General features: G+C 36.4%; 2 protein-coding genes across 14 annotated transcripts in view; one reads left to right on the top strand and one right to left on the bottom strand.

Moving 5' to 3' along the window:
• Positions 1 to 17,911, bottom strand: part of CD274 (CD274 molecule) — a 144,321-nt gene that overhangs the window by 59,026 nt on the left and 67,384 nt on the right. The gene's annotated exons all lie outside the window — the stretch shown is intronic.
• PLGRKT (plasminogen receptor with a C-terminal lysine) overlaps positions 1 to 17,911 on the top strand; it is a 53,763-nt gene that overhangs the window by 30,150 nt on the left and 5,702 nt on the right. For 2 of the 7 annotated variants that reach the window (XM_072840595.1, XM_072840602.1), the window contains one exon: positions 10,370 to 10,548. The exons of 4 other annotated variants lie outside the window; for them this stretch is intronic. The gene's annotated coding sequence lies outside the window, so the exon portion shown is untranslated. Of the gene's footprint in view, positions 1 to 10,369; positions 10,549 to 11,015; positions 11,529 to 17,911 lie in introns of those variants that run through there. One more of the 7 variants, XM_072840601.1, reaches the window with a different exon arrangement.

Here is a 17,911-nt window from a genome sequence, read left to right as displayed (position 1 = left end):
TACATTTTTTCTATCAGAGCTATCAATTTCTGAGAGTTGGTTAAATCCTACCATCATTATTTATAATTTGCAAACTTTTGTTTTCCCCAAGAGTTTGGCTTTATACATTCTAATGCTAGATTTCTCATGTCTATAGGGTTATGAACTGTTACAGCTCTTTGATCAGCTGTATATAGCTTTCATCACTGTTAAAGTGTACAGCTAACTTAATTTTCACAGCCTGAACATATCTCTTAAGCCTTGCTATAACCCCTTGCAGTCACTCACACCCTCCCCTTTAAGGATAGTCATGATCCTGACATCCAACAGCACAGATTAGTTTTGTATTTGATTTTGATCTTTACATCACTGGAATCCTATGGTTGGTACTGTTTTGTTTCTGGCTTCTTTTGTTCAACATTATAATTGTAAGACTGACTGATATCATGTGCAATGCCCTCAACCTCTCTGTGGTCTATCCCAGGGGCACTTAAAAGCCAGCTAGAGACACTATGCAGGCAATGTCCCTTGTAGACATATCCAGGAACTGAGAAAGAAGTTTCTAATCACACAGACTTCAGTTTTCTTCTGTCCCATATTATCTCAATTTCACATTCCAGGTATTCTCTTTATGTACCTTAATCTTTCTATGTTCTTGATTGCCCTCACCTGTCTAGTAGCCCTTAGTTTCTTGTTCCTAAGAAGTTTCTCCAGCATACTTAGAGGTAAGAGTAAGTTGATTAATGTCAGTAGCTGGTATAAATTTCCTCTGAAGTCTGTGGGCTTTGTAGAATGGGTAACATGTGCCAACACAAGAGCTGCTCTTTAGGGTGGCTGAGCAAGGAGCAGACTTAAAAACCCCACAACTGTCAAACAAAAATTCACTTTGGGATGGAGCATGATGTCATATTCAAGACTGAATGAACCTACTTTTTAAGAGATGTCTTCCTTGTCTGTCTGTTACTGAAATCCAGAATTGCCTCAATAACACCTCTTCTATCTTGGATCCCATCCCCAAGAAAAGGAGCTTCCTCCAAGATATTTTCCACTTTGGAGAAAATTGGACTAGAGGCAAACACTGCTACCTCTCTCTCTGTCTTGGAGGGTAGGGGTAACAATTATAGTTAGATTTACAGGTAGTTATTTAATTAATTCCCCAGCTTGAAGCTTCTCCAACATTCTTATAGGTAGAAGTGTCCTCTCCCCGGGTCTGTTTTAGATTATAGTTTCTCTTCTACTCTGGTTTTACCATCATTCTGATCTCATCTGCTCTCTTCTCTTTCAGAAATTCTGCAAAATTTCTCACTTGTGGATGGCATCCTTCCTTGTTTTCCAGATACCATTATGGATATATTCTTTTTAAAAAATCTTATGGGCAGCCCGGGTGGCTCAGTGGTTTAGCACCCCCTTCAACCCAGAGCCTGATCCTGGAGACTCAGGATCGAGTCCCACGTTGGGCTCCCTGCATGGAGCCTGCTTCTCCCTCTGCCTGTGTCTCTGCCTCTCTCCCTGTGTCTCTCATGAACAAATAAATAAAATATTTTAAAAATTTTTTTAAATTAAAAATTAAAAATCTTACTAATTTATTTTTGTATACATAATCATAAAGAAAAATAGTACATAATCTCACTACCCAGTAATCCCTATTTATATTTTTCCATTTTAACATAATCCTTTCATTACAAAATAAACAAAATAAATTAATAAAATTCAACATCTATTTATGATAAAAACTCTCAACAAAATGGGTATAGATGGAATTTACCTCAACATAATAAAGGCCATATATGACCAACCCACGTAATGTCACCTAATAGTGAAAAGCTATGAGCATTACCTCTGACATCAGGAGGAAGACAAAGATAAGCACTCTTGCCATTTTTATTCAACATAGTATAAGAAGTCCTAGCCATAACAATTAGGCAAGAAAAAACAATAACACATCCAAGTTGGGAAGGAAAAAGTAAAATTGTCACTATTTGCAGATGACATAATACTATATATGTATTTTTAAAACCTTAAAAAAACCCCTAAGACTCTATCCTAAAACTATTAGAATAAATAAATACAGTAAAGTTGTAGGGTACAAAGTTAATATACAGAATATGTTGCATTTCTGTATACTAATAATGAAGTAGCAGAAAGAGCAATTAAGAAAGCAATCCCATTTATAATTGCATCAAAAAGAATAAAATACTTAGGATTAAATTTAACCAAGGAAATAAAAGACTACATGCTGAAGACACTGATTTAAGAAATTGAAGATAGCACAAACAAATGGAAAGATATACTGTGCTAATGGATTGAAAGAATTAATATTGTTAAAAATGTCCAAGTTACCCAAAGCAGCCTACAGATGCAATGCAATCCCTATTATAATACCAGTGGCATTTTTCACAGAATCAGAAAAAACAGTAATAAAATTTATATGGAATCACATAGCCATAGCCAAAATAATCTTGAGAGAAGAACAAAACTGGAGGTACCATGTTCCTTGACTTCAAACTATACTACAAAGTTATAGTAATCAAAACAGTATGATTGAAACTAGCACAAAAGTTAATGGAACAGAATAGAGAGACCAGAAATGAATCCATACTTACATGATCAATTAATCTATGACAGAAGAGGCAAAAACATACAACAGTGAAAAAAGTCTCTTCAATAAATGGTATTGAGAAAACTGGACAGATACATGTGAAAGAATGAATCTGAACCACCTTCTTACATCAAACACAAAAATAAAATTTTAAATGAATTAAAGACTTAAATGTAAAACCTGAAACCTAAAAGAAAACATAGGCAGTAAGCTCTATGACATCAGTCTTAGCAATATTTTTTTAGATATGTCTCCACAGGCAAGGGCAACAATAGCAAAACTAAACAAATGGGACTACAGCAAACAAAAAAAGCTTTTGCACAGTGATGGAAGCCATCAATTAAATGAAAAGGAAACCTACTTAATGGGAGAAGATATTTGCAAATGATATATCCAAAAAAGAGTTATCAAAAAATATATAAAGAACGTATACAACTCAATACAAAAGAACAAATAATTCGATTAAAAATGGGTGTAGGACCTGATTAGATATTTTTCCAAAGAAGACATACAAATGGCAGACACATGAAAAGATACTCAACATCACTAGTAATCAGGGAAATGCATACCAAAATAACAATGAGGTATCACCTCACACCTACTATCAAAAAGACAAGAAATAAGTGTTGGTAAGAATGTGGAGAAAACAGAACCTTTGTGCACTATTGCTGGGAATGTAAATTGGTAGAGCCATTATGGAAAAAAAACAGCATGGAGTTTCCTCAAAAAATTAAAAATAGAAATACCACATGATTCAACAGTTTCACCTCTGGAAATTTATCCAAACAAAATGAAAACTGTAGTTCAAAAAGATACTGTATGATGGACATTAAGGAGGGTACGTGATATGATTAGCACTGGATGTTATGCGCAACTGATGAATTATTGAAAATTGCAACTGAAACTAATGATGTACTTACTATATGTTGGCTAATTGAATTTAAACTAAAAAAAAAGATATATGCATCTCTGTTCACTGTGGCATTATTTACAATAGCCAATATATTAAAGCAACTTAAGTGTCCACTGATAGATGAATGGATAAAGAAGAGGTGGTACATATGATAGAATATTACTTAGCGATAAAAAGGAAGAGATCTTGCCATTTGCAACAATATGGATGGACCTAGAGAGTATTATGCTAAGTGAAGTAAGTCAGAGAAAGACAAAAACAAATACTGTATGATTTCACTTATATGTGGAATCTAAAAAAACAAAACAAGATAGAAACAGACTAATAGAAACAGAACAAACTGAAGGCTGCTGAAGGAAAAAGGGCTGTTGCCATGAGTGAAACAGGTAAAGGGGATTAAGAGACAAAACTTCCAGTTATTCAATAGATAAGTCATAGATATTTAATGTACAGCATAGGCTATATAGCCAATTAAATTGCAACAACTTTGTGCAGTGAGAGATGGTAACTAGAGCTATTGAGATGATCATTTTATGATGTATAAGAGCATGGAATCACTATACTGTATACCTGAAATAATATAATATTGTATGTCAATTATAAATCAACAAAAAAATATTGCATAAACAAAACAATTGTAAAATACCTATGTATAGAAGGAAGAAAATATTACCATAGTGCTACAGCTCTGACAAAAATCATCCTAATATTCTCCCGTCTTTCTATGCTACATTTTAAGTTTATGTAACTGCTATCATAGTCTTTTTTTTTTTTTTGCTATCATACTCTATATAAAATTCTGTACTATGCTTAAATTTGACACTGTGTCTATAAATTTTCCAGTGTTGTGGATAGCCTTCACAACAGAGATAGAGAGTCACTGTTAAGGCTATAGAATATTCCATTACCCACTTATCTACTGCCCTCTTGTTGGGTATGAAAACAAATACCTAGCTTTACAGACAGTTCAAGTTGAAGTTCAGGCTGAAATGTGGTTTGGGGGATTTGTTTTCTTTCTTTATAAAAATTATGTTTGAATAGTTAACATGTGCACATGATACAAAATTCTGTAAGAACAAAAGAGTATATAGTGAAAACTTCCTCCCATCCCTGTCCCCAGCCATCTAGTTTAGCTCCTCAGATGCAATCACCATTACTAGTTTCTCAAAAAGTTTTCAAAGACAGTCCATACTGAGTCAGGTGTATATGAATATGAAGATGTATACATAATGTGTGTGTGTGTGTGTGTGTGTGTGTGTGTGTGTGTGTGTGAGATGTGCAGTGGTAGCATACTATACACTCTTCTATGCCTTGCTTTCTTCCATTTGACAATATACCTTATAGGTTTTTCCACATCAGAATATATATCTGCATAAGGATAATGATGTTGATGCTGATGCTAATGATGAAAAGAACAGAAAAAATAACTAGTTTTTATTAAGTAATGATACTTCCCAAAGTGGAATTGCTAGATCAAAGGGTAGGTGCATTTATTTATTTTAGAGAGAGAGTGAGCATGAGCAGGGTGAGGGGCAGAGGAAGAGGGAGACAAGCAAACTCTCCACTGAGTGGGGAGCCTGATGTGGGTGAGCTCAATCTCAAGACCCTGAGATCATGACTGAACCAAAATCAAGAGTTGGACACTCAACTGACTGAGCCACACAGATGCCCCAAACGGTTGGTGCACTTTAAATTTTAATAGACATTTCCAACTTCAACCATAGGGTTGAATTCTTTGTATTTGCTATTCTCACTAACAATGAAGTCCTCAAGACAACCTTATGAGATAGATACTATATTTTCCATACTTTATTATTTTTTATAAAGATTTACTTATTTATTTATTTATTCATGATAGATACAGAGAGAGAGAGAGAGGCAGAAACACAGGCAGAGGGAGAAGCAGGCTCCATGCAGGGAGCCTAACGTGGGACTCGATCCTGGGACTCCAGGATCATGCCCTTGGCCAAAGGAAGGCGCCAAACCGCTGAGCCACCCAGGGATGCCCTATTTTCCATATTTTACAGATGAAGAAACTGAGGTACACAGAGAGATTAAGCGACTTGCCCAAGGGCACAATGTTAATAAGTGACAGCATCAGGACTCAAATGCAGGTAGTCTGATCACAGAGCCCATACTCTTGACTCCATCATGCCTCTCCTTTGTGCAATCATCACCACCACCTCAACTAAAACTCTCTACCATTAACACTAACTCTCCACCCTCCTCTTCTCCCAGCTCCCCACAACTACCATTCTACTTTCTCCATGAATTTGATTATTATAGGTACCTCATAGAAGTGAAATTTTATAATATTTGCAGTTTTGTGATTGACTAATTTCATGTAGCACAATGTCCTCATGTTTCATCTAAGTTGTAGCATGTGTTACAATTTCCTTCCTTTTTAAAGCTGAATATTCCATTGTATATAAATGCCACGTTTTGTTTATTCATTTCGTTGTCAATAGACATTTGGGTTTCTCCCTCCAAATGGCTATTGTAAGTAATGCTGCTGTGAATAGAGGTGTACAAATATCTATCCCGGTTGCTGCTTTCATTGCTTGTGGGAATATAACCAGAAGTGGAATTGCTGGATGATATGGTAATTTTATGTTTAATTTCTTTTTTGAGAAATCCTCATACCATTTTCCATAGAAGCTGCACCATTTTATATTCTCATCAGCAATTCTAGTTTCTTCACATCCTTACCCCTTGCCAACATTTGTTATTTTCTGTTTGTTTTTTTAAATGATAGTCATCCTAATGGGTATGAAGTAGTGAATTTTTCATTTTTAATGTATAAAATTTATTAATCTCTTCCTTTGTGTTTCCTGTCTTCCTCAAAAAGGTCTTTGCTTCTCTAAGTTTACACAAGCAGTCTTCAAATTTTACTTATAAAATAGTTATCAATTCATTTGGTACATTTAGGGCTTTGATCCACCTGGAATTCGTTTTCTATTTGATTTGACACAGGGAGTGCTGTCTTCTTTTAGACTGAGATTTAATGATGCTAATACCTTTCATGAAAGCTCATGCCTTTCCCTTTCCACCACACTGTGTTTTCTGTGGCCTTTTTTCCCCCTCCCACTGTGGGCCAATACTAGGCCACTATTGTTTTAATATTTCATATCTTAGCTTGCTTTATTTATACTATAAAATTAGGCTTTAGTTTTTTTTAAAAAAAGAAGTCAGTGTGAATAAACAGCCATAACAAAAAATATGTCTCTTTCTCATTAAGCTAAAAAACATTCAGGAGGATTATAGAAAAAAAATTTTGACATAAAACTCTTCATTTATGCTTATGTTTCCCAATCTGACCTCTCCCTATCTATGGTTATTCAGCTTGGGTTTTTTATTTAGCATTATTTTGCAGGAGGAATGAGTGTCACTGCAGGGATTAAACAGCAGCAAATCTAAGATTTATTGGTTATGACTGGGTCAGACTCACCTTTCTGTAGAACTCTTAGACCCATACACATCAGAAAAGGACAGAATGTAAAAATAACATTTTTTTCCCTTTCAGGAATTAATGGTTATTTTATTATAATAATGAGATGGTATTTTATTTTTAAAATCACATATGAACACGAGTACTGGAAATATTATTTCCCAGAAATGGATAACTAATGAATTCTTTCCACAACCTACTTTTGTCTTTATATTGAAATCAGATTTAAATAAAAAACTTCTAATTTAAAGGGTTGCCTAAAATTCATTACAATTAGATATGACTTGCCCTATGAACTCTTCCTATTAGTAATTATTATATCACTAGATTAACTTTCTATTATTAGTTGGATTCTGATTGATTTTACCTACTATACAAATATATTTTCTTCTAAATAAAAGAATCTCCAGATTAACAACCATACAAGCTGATTGCAAATTCGTTGCAAAAATGGTGATGGGCTGATATTAGAGCAATGTTTTAAGGAAAGCAGATCACTTCAATTCACCATCTTAACCAAAAATTTGCTGAGGTGTAGACTGCACCTCTTACCCAGGGAGAGTGATATTAGTATTAGTGATAAGAAAACTTTAAGACAATATAGAAACATTAACAGAGAAAAAAACAATATTCTCCCCACCTCATGCGACTGCACGGATAATTTGATGTGTTTTAGTACAAGAACAGAAAATGTATAGAATATGAAGCTTAAAAGTAATGATTTATGAAAAGGAACATATATAATGCTAAAACGGTCTTTCCTTCCCTCTTTAATAAATGTAAAATAGAATGTTTTATTATAAAATTATAAAGTTTTTGCATCTGAATAGAATTACTCTTTACCAAGTGGTTCAGATGTTTTTGAATGGAATACAAAAGACCCTTTTAAAGACGCAGGAATAATTTCATAGTCAGGGAACTATCTCACCACATATTTTCCTTGTTTTTTTTATGATGATTGAAAATAAACACTTTCTGACTTACCTATCATGACTGATGCTGAAAGGGTACCGTGTCCCATTTCTATTTTTTTAGACACAATTTTTGAGGTATAATTTATATAGTATAAGACCCACCCACGGTAAGGATGCAATTCAATGATTTTTAATACATTTATAGTGTTCTGCAACCATCAACATAATCCAGTTTTAGAACATTTCCATCACCTCCAAAAATTCCCTTGTGCTCACTCAAGTAAGTCTTGATCCCAACACCACACCCAGAAAACGACTAACCTACTTTGTTTCTACAGATTTGCCTTTTGGGGACCTTTCACATAAGTTTAATTATACAATGCATGATCTTTTGTGTCTGGCTTCTTTCAGTAAGCATGATATTTTTGAAGTTCATCCATTTTGCTGTATATTTCTTCCTCCAAGGAAATTTCAGAATTAGCTTGTCAAAAAAATGTTTAAAAAATTTCTGCAAAGCTGGTGGGAAAGGCTTTGCTCAACATAGCCTTTAATTACCCCTGTTTGCTTCTTGCTCTGGATTCCTCCATCTTCTGAAGAACTCTGTAAGAATGATTTTAGATTTAGAGCATTTCTGAATATAGTAAAACCACACATACAAAAGTACTTTTTATTAGATAAAACCTTCAGGTCTGGGATTCCCTGAAGATATCAAAATGTAGGACTGAAGCACAACTCATTGAGAAGATAGAAGGAAAACTAATAAAAGAACATTCTACATGGTCATAGTTGTATTCAGGGTGGTTAGGTTTGTCTTTTTGTTTTATTCCATTTTACTTCTCTTTTGCTTTGGCTCAATTCCTGAAAATAAGTACTTCACAAGTTTTCTGGCAATTATTATAGAAGGTGTAAACAATATTACTCTCTATTTTATCTTGACTGTAACAGCATCTCCTTAGACCAAAGTCATCCAACAACCTCTTATCTGGAACATGATGAGGAAGCAAGAAGAAATACTTAAAGACAAAAGAACCAAATAATTATAACAAGGCTATGTTCTAAAATGCATACAACATACCCACAGGAGGTCCCTGATTTTCAGGTCCTCATTAGGATGTATTAGGAATATATGTATTTTTATTTTATACACAGTTCTGACAAGCTTTGCTCCCTTACTGCCCCTACAACAAAAGCAACAGATCACTGAGAGAAAAGGAGAGGGAGACAAAAAGTAGAAAGGGCATCCCCAGGAAGGACTGGTGCTTAGAAGAGTATTTACTACTAAAAGTGAGGAATAACTATTTGATATAGGAGGAGACAGACACAGAGGCCTATGGCCCCTCAGTGAACTCTGGCAGCAACGCGGCATTACAGCACAGAACTGATGATGACTCTATATTTATAAGAAATCTCTTGATGTTCAAACCACAGTCCTTCCTGGAAAGGTGTATATAACCACTAACATAAACTTATAACTAAATAAGCCATCAAGCAGCTTTGGTGTGCTATATCCTATTACGAAGGCAACAGCATATTATCCTGTATACCAGAGTAAAAGCAGTATATAGCTTTTAGATAATTATCTATTAAAATGGTTAGAAATCTCTTGCAAATTTTCCTGCTTAAAGGAATATATTTTAGTCCTCTGGACTATGCTTTTAAGTATGAATAGCTGATTCCCTGATATTGCTGGAAATGCAGCATTTCTCTATTTCTTTTTACCTTTTTTTTTTTTTTTTTTTTTGGCCTGTCTCACCAACTGACAAAAATTAAGATGCTAGGCTAATCTTTGGAAGATTGCAACTCCATTTGTAACCAGCTATTACAACATTTAAAGTTCATTCTATAAAGAGGTTATGGGTTATTGTTGGGTAAGTTACATTTGCAATAAAGTAAACATCTTATGAATTAAACTGGTTATGTAAAAACAGCATGACTTAGATCTGAAAATAAATATTAGGGAAGTTGGGTTTTATTGAGAACATTGGATTAACAGTCCAGAGAAGGAGCTCTAGCCCAGCCAAGCACTCATTCTACAAATTTGCGTGTGCCTTTCAAACTGTTGGAACTACAGTTTCTTCATCTAAGAAGTAAAAGAAAACTCCATACACACAGAGCTACACATACTGTTATATTAACTCATCATTCTTACCATCAGTTTCTTCTTCTGGAAAAATGGGGATGTTAGTAACATCTGCCAAACAGAATATTACAGGAAGTAAATGACTCAACAGCCATTAGCTTTTAGGAATAACATGTTCATTTTTTTTTTTTTTTTTTTTTTTTTTTTTTAATTTTTATTTATGATAGTCACAGAGAGAGAGAGGCAGAGACACAGGCAGAGGGAGAAGCAGGCTCCATGCACCGGGAGCCCGACGTGGGATTCGATCCCGGGTCTCCAGGATCATGCCCTGGGCCAAAGGCAGGCGCCAAACCACTGCGCCACCCAGGGGTCCCAACATGTTCATTTTTGTAGAGATTTGGTCTTTTTCTCCTGAAACACATTTTTACTTCCCTAGGCATTATAATTTACAGAGATGTATTTCTGGTTGATACTATGTAAAGCTGCTTCTGCTCTTCCCAAACATCCTTTCCTCCAACTACTACAGTCATGTTAAAAAAAGAAAAAGAAAAAGAAAAAGAAGATGCTCTGTATACATAATTTCTTTGTAGTCTCCTAAGAAAATGAACCCATGAGGTAGGTACTGTTACTATGCCCATTTTACAGATGAGAAAACTGAAGCTTAGATATGCCCTGACTTGTCTGAGGTCACAGGGCTGGGAAGAGAGGGCTGGAGTTCCATCTAGAAAATTGTAGGCCAGGCTGACCAGAGCTGGGAAGGGCTGCAGCAGAAAATGAGGTTGTCTCGGGGCACAGACCTGGTCTGGAGGATGTGGAAAGCTGAGCAGAGCATTTATATGTGATGTGGCAAAAAGAGAAGCATTAGAAGTTTTTGAGCAGGGGAGAAACTGGGACAGAATTGATATTTTTAAATAATCAACCTTAAAACTGTGTATCTATGTTCTACGCAAATAATAGCAACTAATTTTTATTGAACCCTTAGTAAAGCTCTGCTCTAGACCTCTGCAAATATTTGCTCATTTAATCCTTATAACAACTCTTTAACAGGTAGACACTGTCATTTGCTCAATTTTAAGATGAGAAGACTGAAGCTCAGGAAGATGCCAACACTGAACACTGGCAGTGATGGAGCTAGGCTCCACACGCAAGCAGTCTGCCCCAGAGTGCACAGTGTTAACCTCTTGACACAGTGCTTTTGTCAATAGGCTGACCCCGCAGGCTGTACATATAAGCCTGCCATAGGCTGCTGCAGTAGCCAGACTGAGGATTTGGATTTCAGGGGAAGCGACAAGAATGGAGAAAGGGGGAGATTTCGAAAGAAAAGTTCATGGACTTTCTGGACTAACTAAATAGTTGGCAGGATTAAAAAGAGGGGTAAGCTGAAAATGAAACCAAAATTTTCATTCCCTGGGAGAATCACGGAGCCTCTGAGGAATACAAGGAGCGGCAGAGGAGCTGGTCTGGAGGAAACTACCACTGAAGTGGAGGGAGTGTTGAATTCAGGGTAGTGCCAGAAATGCTAGGCAGACGGCTGCAGCTGGCAACAATGCTCAGAGAGCAGATGGAGCTCCAGAAAGAGATGTCAGGGCCTTCAGGTAAGAGAAACTTTATTTAAAGGAAAACAGTTAAACTCTCCATGAAAGAGAGAGTAAAGAAAGTGAAAGAATATGGCTCTAAGTCTATGTAACTACTACATAAGGAGGTAAGAGGAAAAAGCAAGACAGACAGGCTAATGCACACCAGTGGCTGTGATGCACCAGTGCCGTGCAGTGTGCCACATAACTTAGGAGAGCAACCTGTGAGGTAGCTGTATTGCTCCTAGAGTTGGAGAAATTGGGAGTCAAGACATCTAGGGGTCTTAACTACAATCACCTAGCAAGAGTGATGTAACTAGCATCTGAACCTAGTCCATGCAACCTCAAAGTCCTTCCCTTTCCATAAGAAAAAATGTATGGAAAGGTGAACCTGCCCGGCATAGGTGAGGGCTAGGGGCTGGAGTCTGGGAGAGGAGCACAGTACATGAAGCCCAAGAGGTAAACCAGAATAGGAAGGTTTTGTTTTGTTTTGTTTTATTTAAATATTTTACTTATTTATTCATGAGACACAGAGAAAGAGAGGCAGAGACATAGGCAGAGGGAGAAGCAGGCTCCCTACAGGGAGCCCGATGTGCGACTCGATCCCAGGACCCTGGGATCACACCCTGAGCCAAAGGCAGATGCTCAACCACTGAGCCGCCCAGGTGTCCCCAAAATAGGAGTTTTAAAGGCTATGTCATGTCTAGGAATTAAAGGGCCAGTGAAAGCTTTTCAGCAGGAAAGTAATATAAGGATCATTTTTAAGACAGAAATATAAACAAGTAAGCATCTGCCTTCAGCTCAGGTCATGATCTTGGGGTCCTGGGATACAGCTTTGCATCAGAGCAGGGAGCCTGCTTCTCCCTCTCCCACTGCCCCTCCTACCACTAGGGCTCACGTGTGTGCATACACACTTTCTCTCTCAAATAAATAAAATCTTAAAAAAAAAAAAAAAAAAGCCATGGGCTGGCCTTGTTCTGTTTTCAACTCCTAGATGGACCTCAGAGGGTTTAATGGGAAGGTCTGTGTATGTAACTAGCACAGTACCTAACACTTAGCTAGTGGGCCACATTGTTATTTTTAGTCTATCAGTTTAGTATATCTGCCACACTGACGGAGAGAAATAAGCATCCTACAATTTCTTAAACATTTTCTGATTCAATCTTTTGAAGCATATTATGGTTCTAAGATTCTTAGTCCTAAGTATTACAAAATAGAAGCTTTAGTCTTATGCACAGTTAGGATTGACATAGTGGAATATTAATTATCAAACTAAGAAATAGGTACTCTTTAAAATGAGGAAAACCAGAATGAAAGAAAATACCCTTATTGTTTTTTGTTGTTGTTGTTGTTTTTACTTAAGTTGTGGGATTGTCTTCAACTTCAGTTATTAGTGCTTATAATGTAACAGACACCAGGAATGGTCTTTAAAGAATTTTAGATAATGGTTGAGAAGGTCAACTTTTGTCCTTTCTCAGATTCTGCTCATCTTGTTAGCATCTTCTGGTCTTGTTGGGGGAGCTAATACATTTTGGAATCCGTAACTTCACATAAAGAGTTTTTGCCAAACTGGCATTTTTATTTTTTACCTAGGGTGACCGTACTTGTTTACAAACATCTGGGGGAAAGGATGGATTAATTGTGTTTAATCATTAGGGAAGATGTGTAACAAGATGCTGTAAGCAAAGCTTTTAAGCTTCAAAATATGACTACAGGGATCCCTGGGTGGCGCAGCGGTTTGGCGCCTGCCTTTGGCCCGGGGCGCGATCCTGGAGACCCGGGATCGAGTCCCACGTCGGGCTCCCGGTGCATGGAGCCTGCTTCTCCCTCTGCCTATGTCTCTGCCTCTCTCTCTCTCTCTCTGTGTGACTATCATAAATAAATTAAAAAAAAATATGACTACAATTTAGTTTATGTTCAATTATTTTCATAAGTCATTCATTAAAAACTAGTAGCCTTTTTTTTAAAGCTTGAATTCATTACTCATTTCCCTTTCTGGATTCTCCCCAAACTACTTACTGGATTTTGAGCATTTAAAATATCTGTAGAGCAAATTAAGGATAAATCTACTTGTCACAGCTTTAATTACAATTGCTTTAACAACCTTAGTTTATTTTCTGTTTACCTGAAATTCTGATTTTGCTTTTAGTTTTAGAGGGTATCAAAATGTCTCTATTAATTTAACAAAGGCACAGACAAATATGAAATATTTTCATTTCTCATAAAAATTAGACCTCTTTTGTGGAAGGATACATAGAATATATTTTGGGACTGCCCAATTAAGCAAATAAAAACAAAACTTTTCTGTTACTTGGGAATATATTATGCATAAGTTAAAAGACCACTGGAAACTAAAAACACAGATATAACTGAATTTTTTCAAGACTGGCCTGATTATTTCTCAAAATAGAACAGGCTCCAATTTAAAAAAATGCAATCAAGATAGAATATAGGACAATGTCATTGCCTTCTTTCTGCTCTGAAAATGGTTTATGTGTCCAAGTAAAACTTAATCATTTTATCAAGAGGAAACTTGAGGGCAGCCCGGGTGGCTCAGTGATTTAGCACCTGCCTTCAGCCCAGGACATGACCCTGGAGACCTGGGATCAAGTCCCACGTCAGGTTCCCTGCATGGAGCCTGCTTCTCCCTCTGCCTGTGTCTCTTGTCTCTGTCTCTCTCTCTCTGTGTCTCTCATGAATAAATAAACAAATAAAATCTTTAAAAAAAAAAAGAGGAAACTTGAATTAAGTGGTCTGTGGACCTTTATGAAACTGTCCCTTTTGAAACTCAGAGATTGACAAATTACTTGACAAAATTACTGAGATCAGAAATTTTGTTGCTGCTTAATATTTTTTCAACAAAGAAACTGAGAATTAAAATACAGAAGAGCATATATAACAGTATTATGAAGATGGACAGAATGTGATTTCTCCTATGTACAATTATTTCTAATAAACTAGCTCCCTTTTATTTTTTTAAAGATTGTATTTATTTATTCATGAGACACAGAGAGAGAGAGAGAGAGAGAGAGAGGCAGAGACACAGGCAGAGGGAGAAGCAGGCTCCATGCAGGGAGCCCAACATGGGACTCAATCCCAGGTCTTCAGGATCAGGCCCTGGGCTGAAGGCGGTGTTAAACTGCTGAGCCACCCCGGCTGTCCGTTCTCTTTTATTATGTTCTGTTTAAAATTGACTGTGATTCTATAACTGTTAAACTAGTATCAGATAAACCTGTAAGGTCATTAGTCTGAAGTCATAATCAGGAACATTCCTTTTTTTTCTTTTTTTTTTTTTTAATTCATGAGAAACACAGAGAGAGAGGCAGAAACACTGGCAGAGGGAAAAGCTGGCTCCCTATGGGGAGTCCAATGCAGGACCTGATCCCAGGACCCTCAGATCATGACCTGAGCCGAAGACAAATGCTCAACCACTGAGCTACTCAGGCGTCCCTTAAATAAGGAACATTCTAATTTCAAATTGTTCTATAAAGCAATACCAAGAAATAACAGAAACCAAAACATTTGTATTATGAAAAGATCTAAAATTCCTTTAAAATAGAAATGGGCAGAAGACATGAATACACATTTGTCCAAAGAAGACAAATGGCCAACAAACATATGAAAAAATGCTCAACATCACTTGGCATTAGGGAAATACAAGTCAAAATCACAATGAGATACCACCTCACACCAGTCAGAATGGCTAAAATTAACAACTCCGGAAACAACAGATGTTGGCTAAGATGTGAAGAAAGGGGAACCCTTCTACACTGCTGGTGGGAATGCAAACTGCTGCAGCCACTCTGGAAAACAGTATGAAGGTTCCTCACAAAGTTAAAAATAGAGCTACTCTATGATCTAACAACTGCACTACTGGGTATTTATCCAAAGGATACAAACATAGTGATTCTAAGGAGCACATGCACTCCAATGTTTATAGCAGCAATGTCCACAATAGCCCTAATATGAAAGAGCCCATATGTCTATTGACAAATTAATGGATAAAGAAGATGTGGTATATACATACAATTGAATATTACTCAGCCATCAAAAAAATGAAATCTTGCCATTTGCAACAATGTAGATGGAACAGAGGGGATTATGCTAAGCGAAATAAGTCAGAAAGACAAATATCATATGATCTCATTTATATATGGAATTTAAGAAACAAAACAGATGAACATAGGGGAAAGGAAGGAAAAATAAAATAGGACAAAATCAGAGAGGGGGACAAACCATAAGAGACTTAAGGTTAATTCTTATGATTAGGACTTAACTATAGGGAAAAAACTGAGGATTGCTGGAGGGGAGATGGGTGGGCACACTAGATGTAATGAGCACTGGGTGTTTTATACAACTGATAAATCACTAAATTCTACCTCTAATAGTACACTGTATATTAATTAATTAATGTTAAATAAATAACAAAGGAGGAAAATAAATTAACATAGGTTTCATCATTATTCCTGGGTATAATTATAACCACAGGGTTATAATTAAACATTCTTGTAAACAAATCTTTTAAAATTACTTTTAAAGTAATTAATTAAAATAAAATAGGATCAAGAATCTTACATTTATAATTTGGGTTAAAGACTACTAGGAAACTTACTGTACAGGTTTTCTTTTGCTCTTATTTCTCATTAGTGTCAATATTTGGGGAAGAAGGGTGAAAATGAATGTACACTTAGTTACATGATGTCTATTATTGATAAATTAATAACTGCATCAACATAATTATCCCTTTATGGCTACTGAAAAAGCTTGGTAATAAAATTTGTTAATTAATTGGTTTTATTTAACTAATTAATTTGAGAGAGAGTGAGAGACCAAGCACAAACAGGGGGAGGGGCAAAAGGAGAAGGGGAGCCAGATTCCCCATTGAGCAGGGAGCCCGATGTGGGGCTCCATCCCAGGACCCCAGATCATGACCTGGGCCGAAGGCATACACTTTACTGATTGAGCCACCCAGGCACCCCTTATTAATTTTGAATTTTTTTTTAATATTTTATTTATTTATTCATAGAGACAGAGAGAGAGGCAGAGACACAGGCAGAGGGAGAAGCAGGCATCATACAGAGAGCCTGACGTGGGACTCGATCCAGGGTCTCCAGGATCACACCCTGGGCTGCAGGCGGTGCTAAACCGCTGTGCCACCGGGGCTGCCCTAATTTTGAATTTTTAAATGTATTTAGATCTAGACCTATGATTTTAAGCATAATTTTATGAAGTATAAGGTAATAAAGCTTTAAATGATAATTAAAACTATAGTTCAGGAAATTTTTGCCTATGGAAAGGGTATGCATAGTTTTTTTGTTTTTTTTTTTTTTACTCTAGGCTCAGAGTTTGTTGCAGATACACAGTGTTACTGATCTTCACAATTTATCTATGATATAGGGAGATGGGTACCTCTATTCTTATCAGTAGAAGAGATCCAGAATATAAGACTTTAAACATTTTTAAAAACAAACTTAAATTTTAGAACAATTTTAGATTTACAGAAAACGAGGACAGAGTTCTTGAATACTCCACCCTTTGTAAACTCTACAGTTAATATCTTACATTACTATGGACAGCTGTCACAACAAGAAAGTGTGATTGGTGTATCACTACTAAATAAATTCCATATTCAAATTTCATTAGTTTTCCCTAATGTCCTTTTTCTGTCCCGGAACCCCATCCAGATGTGTCATTACTGTAAAAAACACCATTCACTCTGTGCTGTGAAGTTTAAAGGGCTTTGACAAATGCAGGGTGTCACGTATCCACCACGACAGTACTGTACAGTGAGTTCCACCACCTTTAAGATCTCTGTTCCCAATCTTTGGAGAGTTCCAAGCGGATCAGTTTTCAAACTGATATTTCAGCTTGATCTTTGGTTTTTGGAAAAACCTAGGTTGTGAGTGTTTTCAGGCAGTGGTTCTCAATCCTGCAAACAGGAATTAACCCGGCAACATTTACAAAATACTAATGACTGATCCTAACTTCAGACCCTGGTTTCACTGGCCTGACATGTGGGCATTGGGATTTTGAAAAGCTCCCTAGCTGCTCACAATGTGCAGGTAAGATTCAGAACCACTGATCTTGCACTCACCTATGTTATGACTGGATTCAGCTGCCTTTTAACAATAACACAAATGATTAATTCATGCATTCTACATCACCTTGGACAGATACTATGAACTATCATGTAAGTTTTTAAAATAAGTAATATAGCAAGGATAAATTTCACATGTTAAGTAACCATGTATGCAAAAATATTACTCTCTGAGCCCAAAATGAACTTCAATTTCTATTACTGAGGGCAAATTTAATTTTGACAAGTCAAAGTGACTCAATTACTTCTATCTTAAAACTAATTTCTTTGGAATTCAGCTTGGCTCCCTCCCCTTGTCTGTCCATTT

The sequence above is a fragment of the Canis lupus genome, chromosome 1 (genome assembly GCF_048164855.1).
Source record: "Canis lupus baileyi chromosome 1, mCanLup2.hap1, whole genome shotgun sequence".
Taxonomy (NCBI): Eukaryota; Metazoa; Chordata; class Mammalia; order Carnivora; family Canidae; genus Canis; species Canis lupus.
Note: the sequence above shows the minus strand (reverse complement) of the source record. Positions and strands in the feature narration are given on the sequence as shown.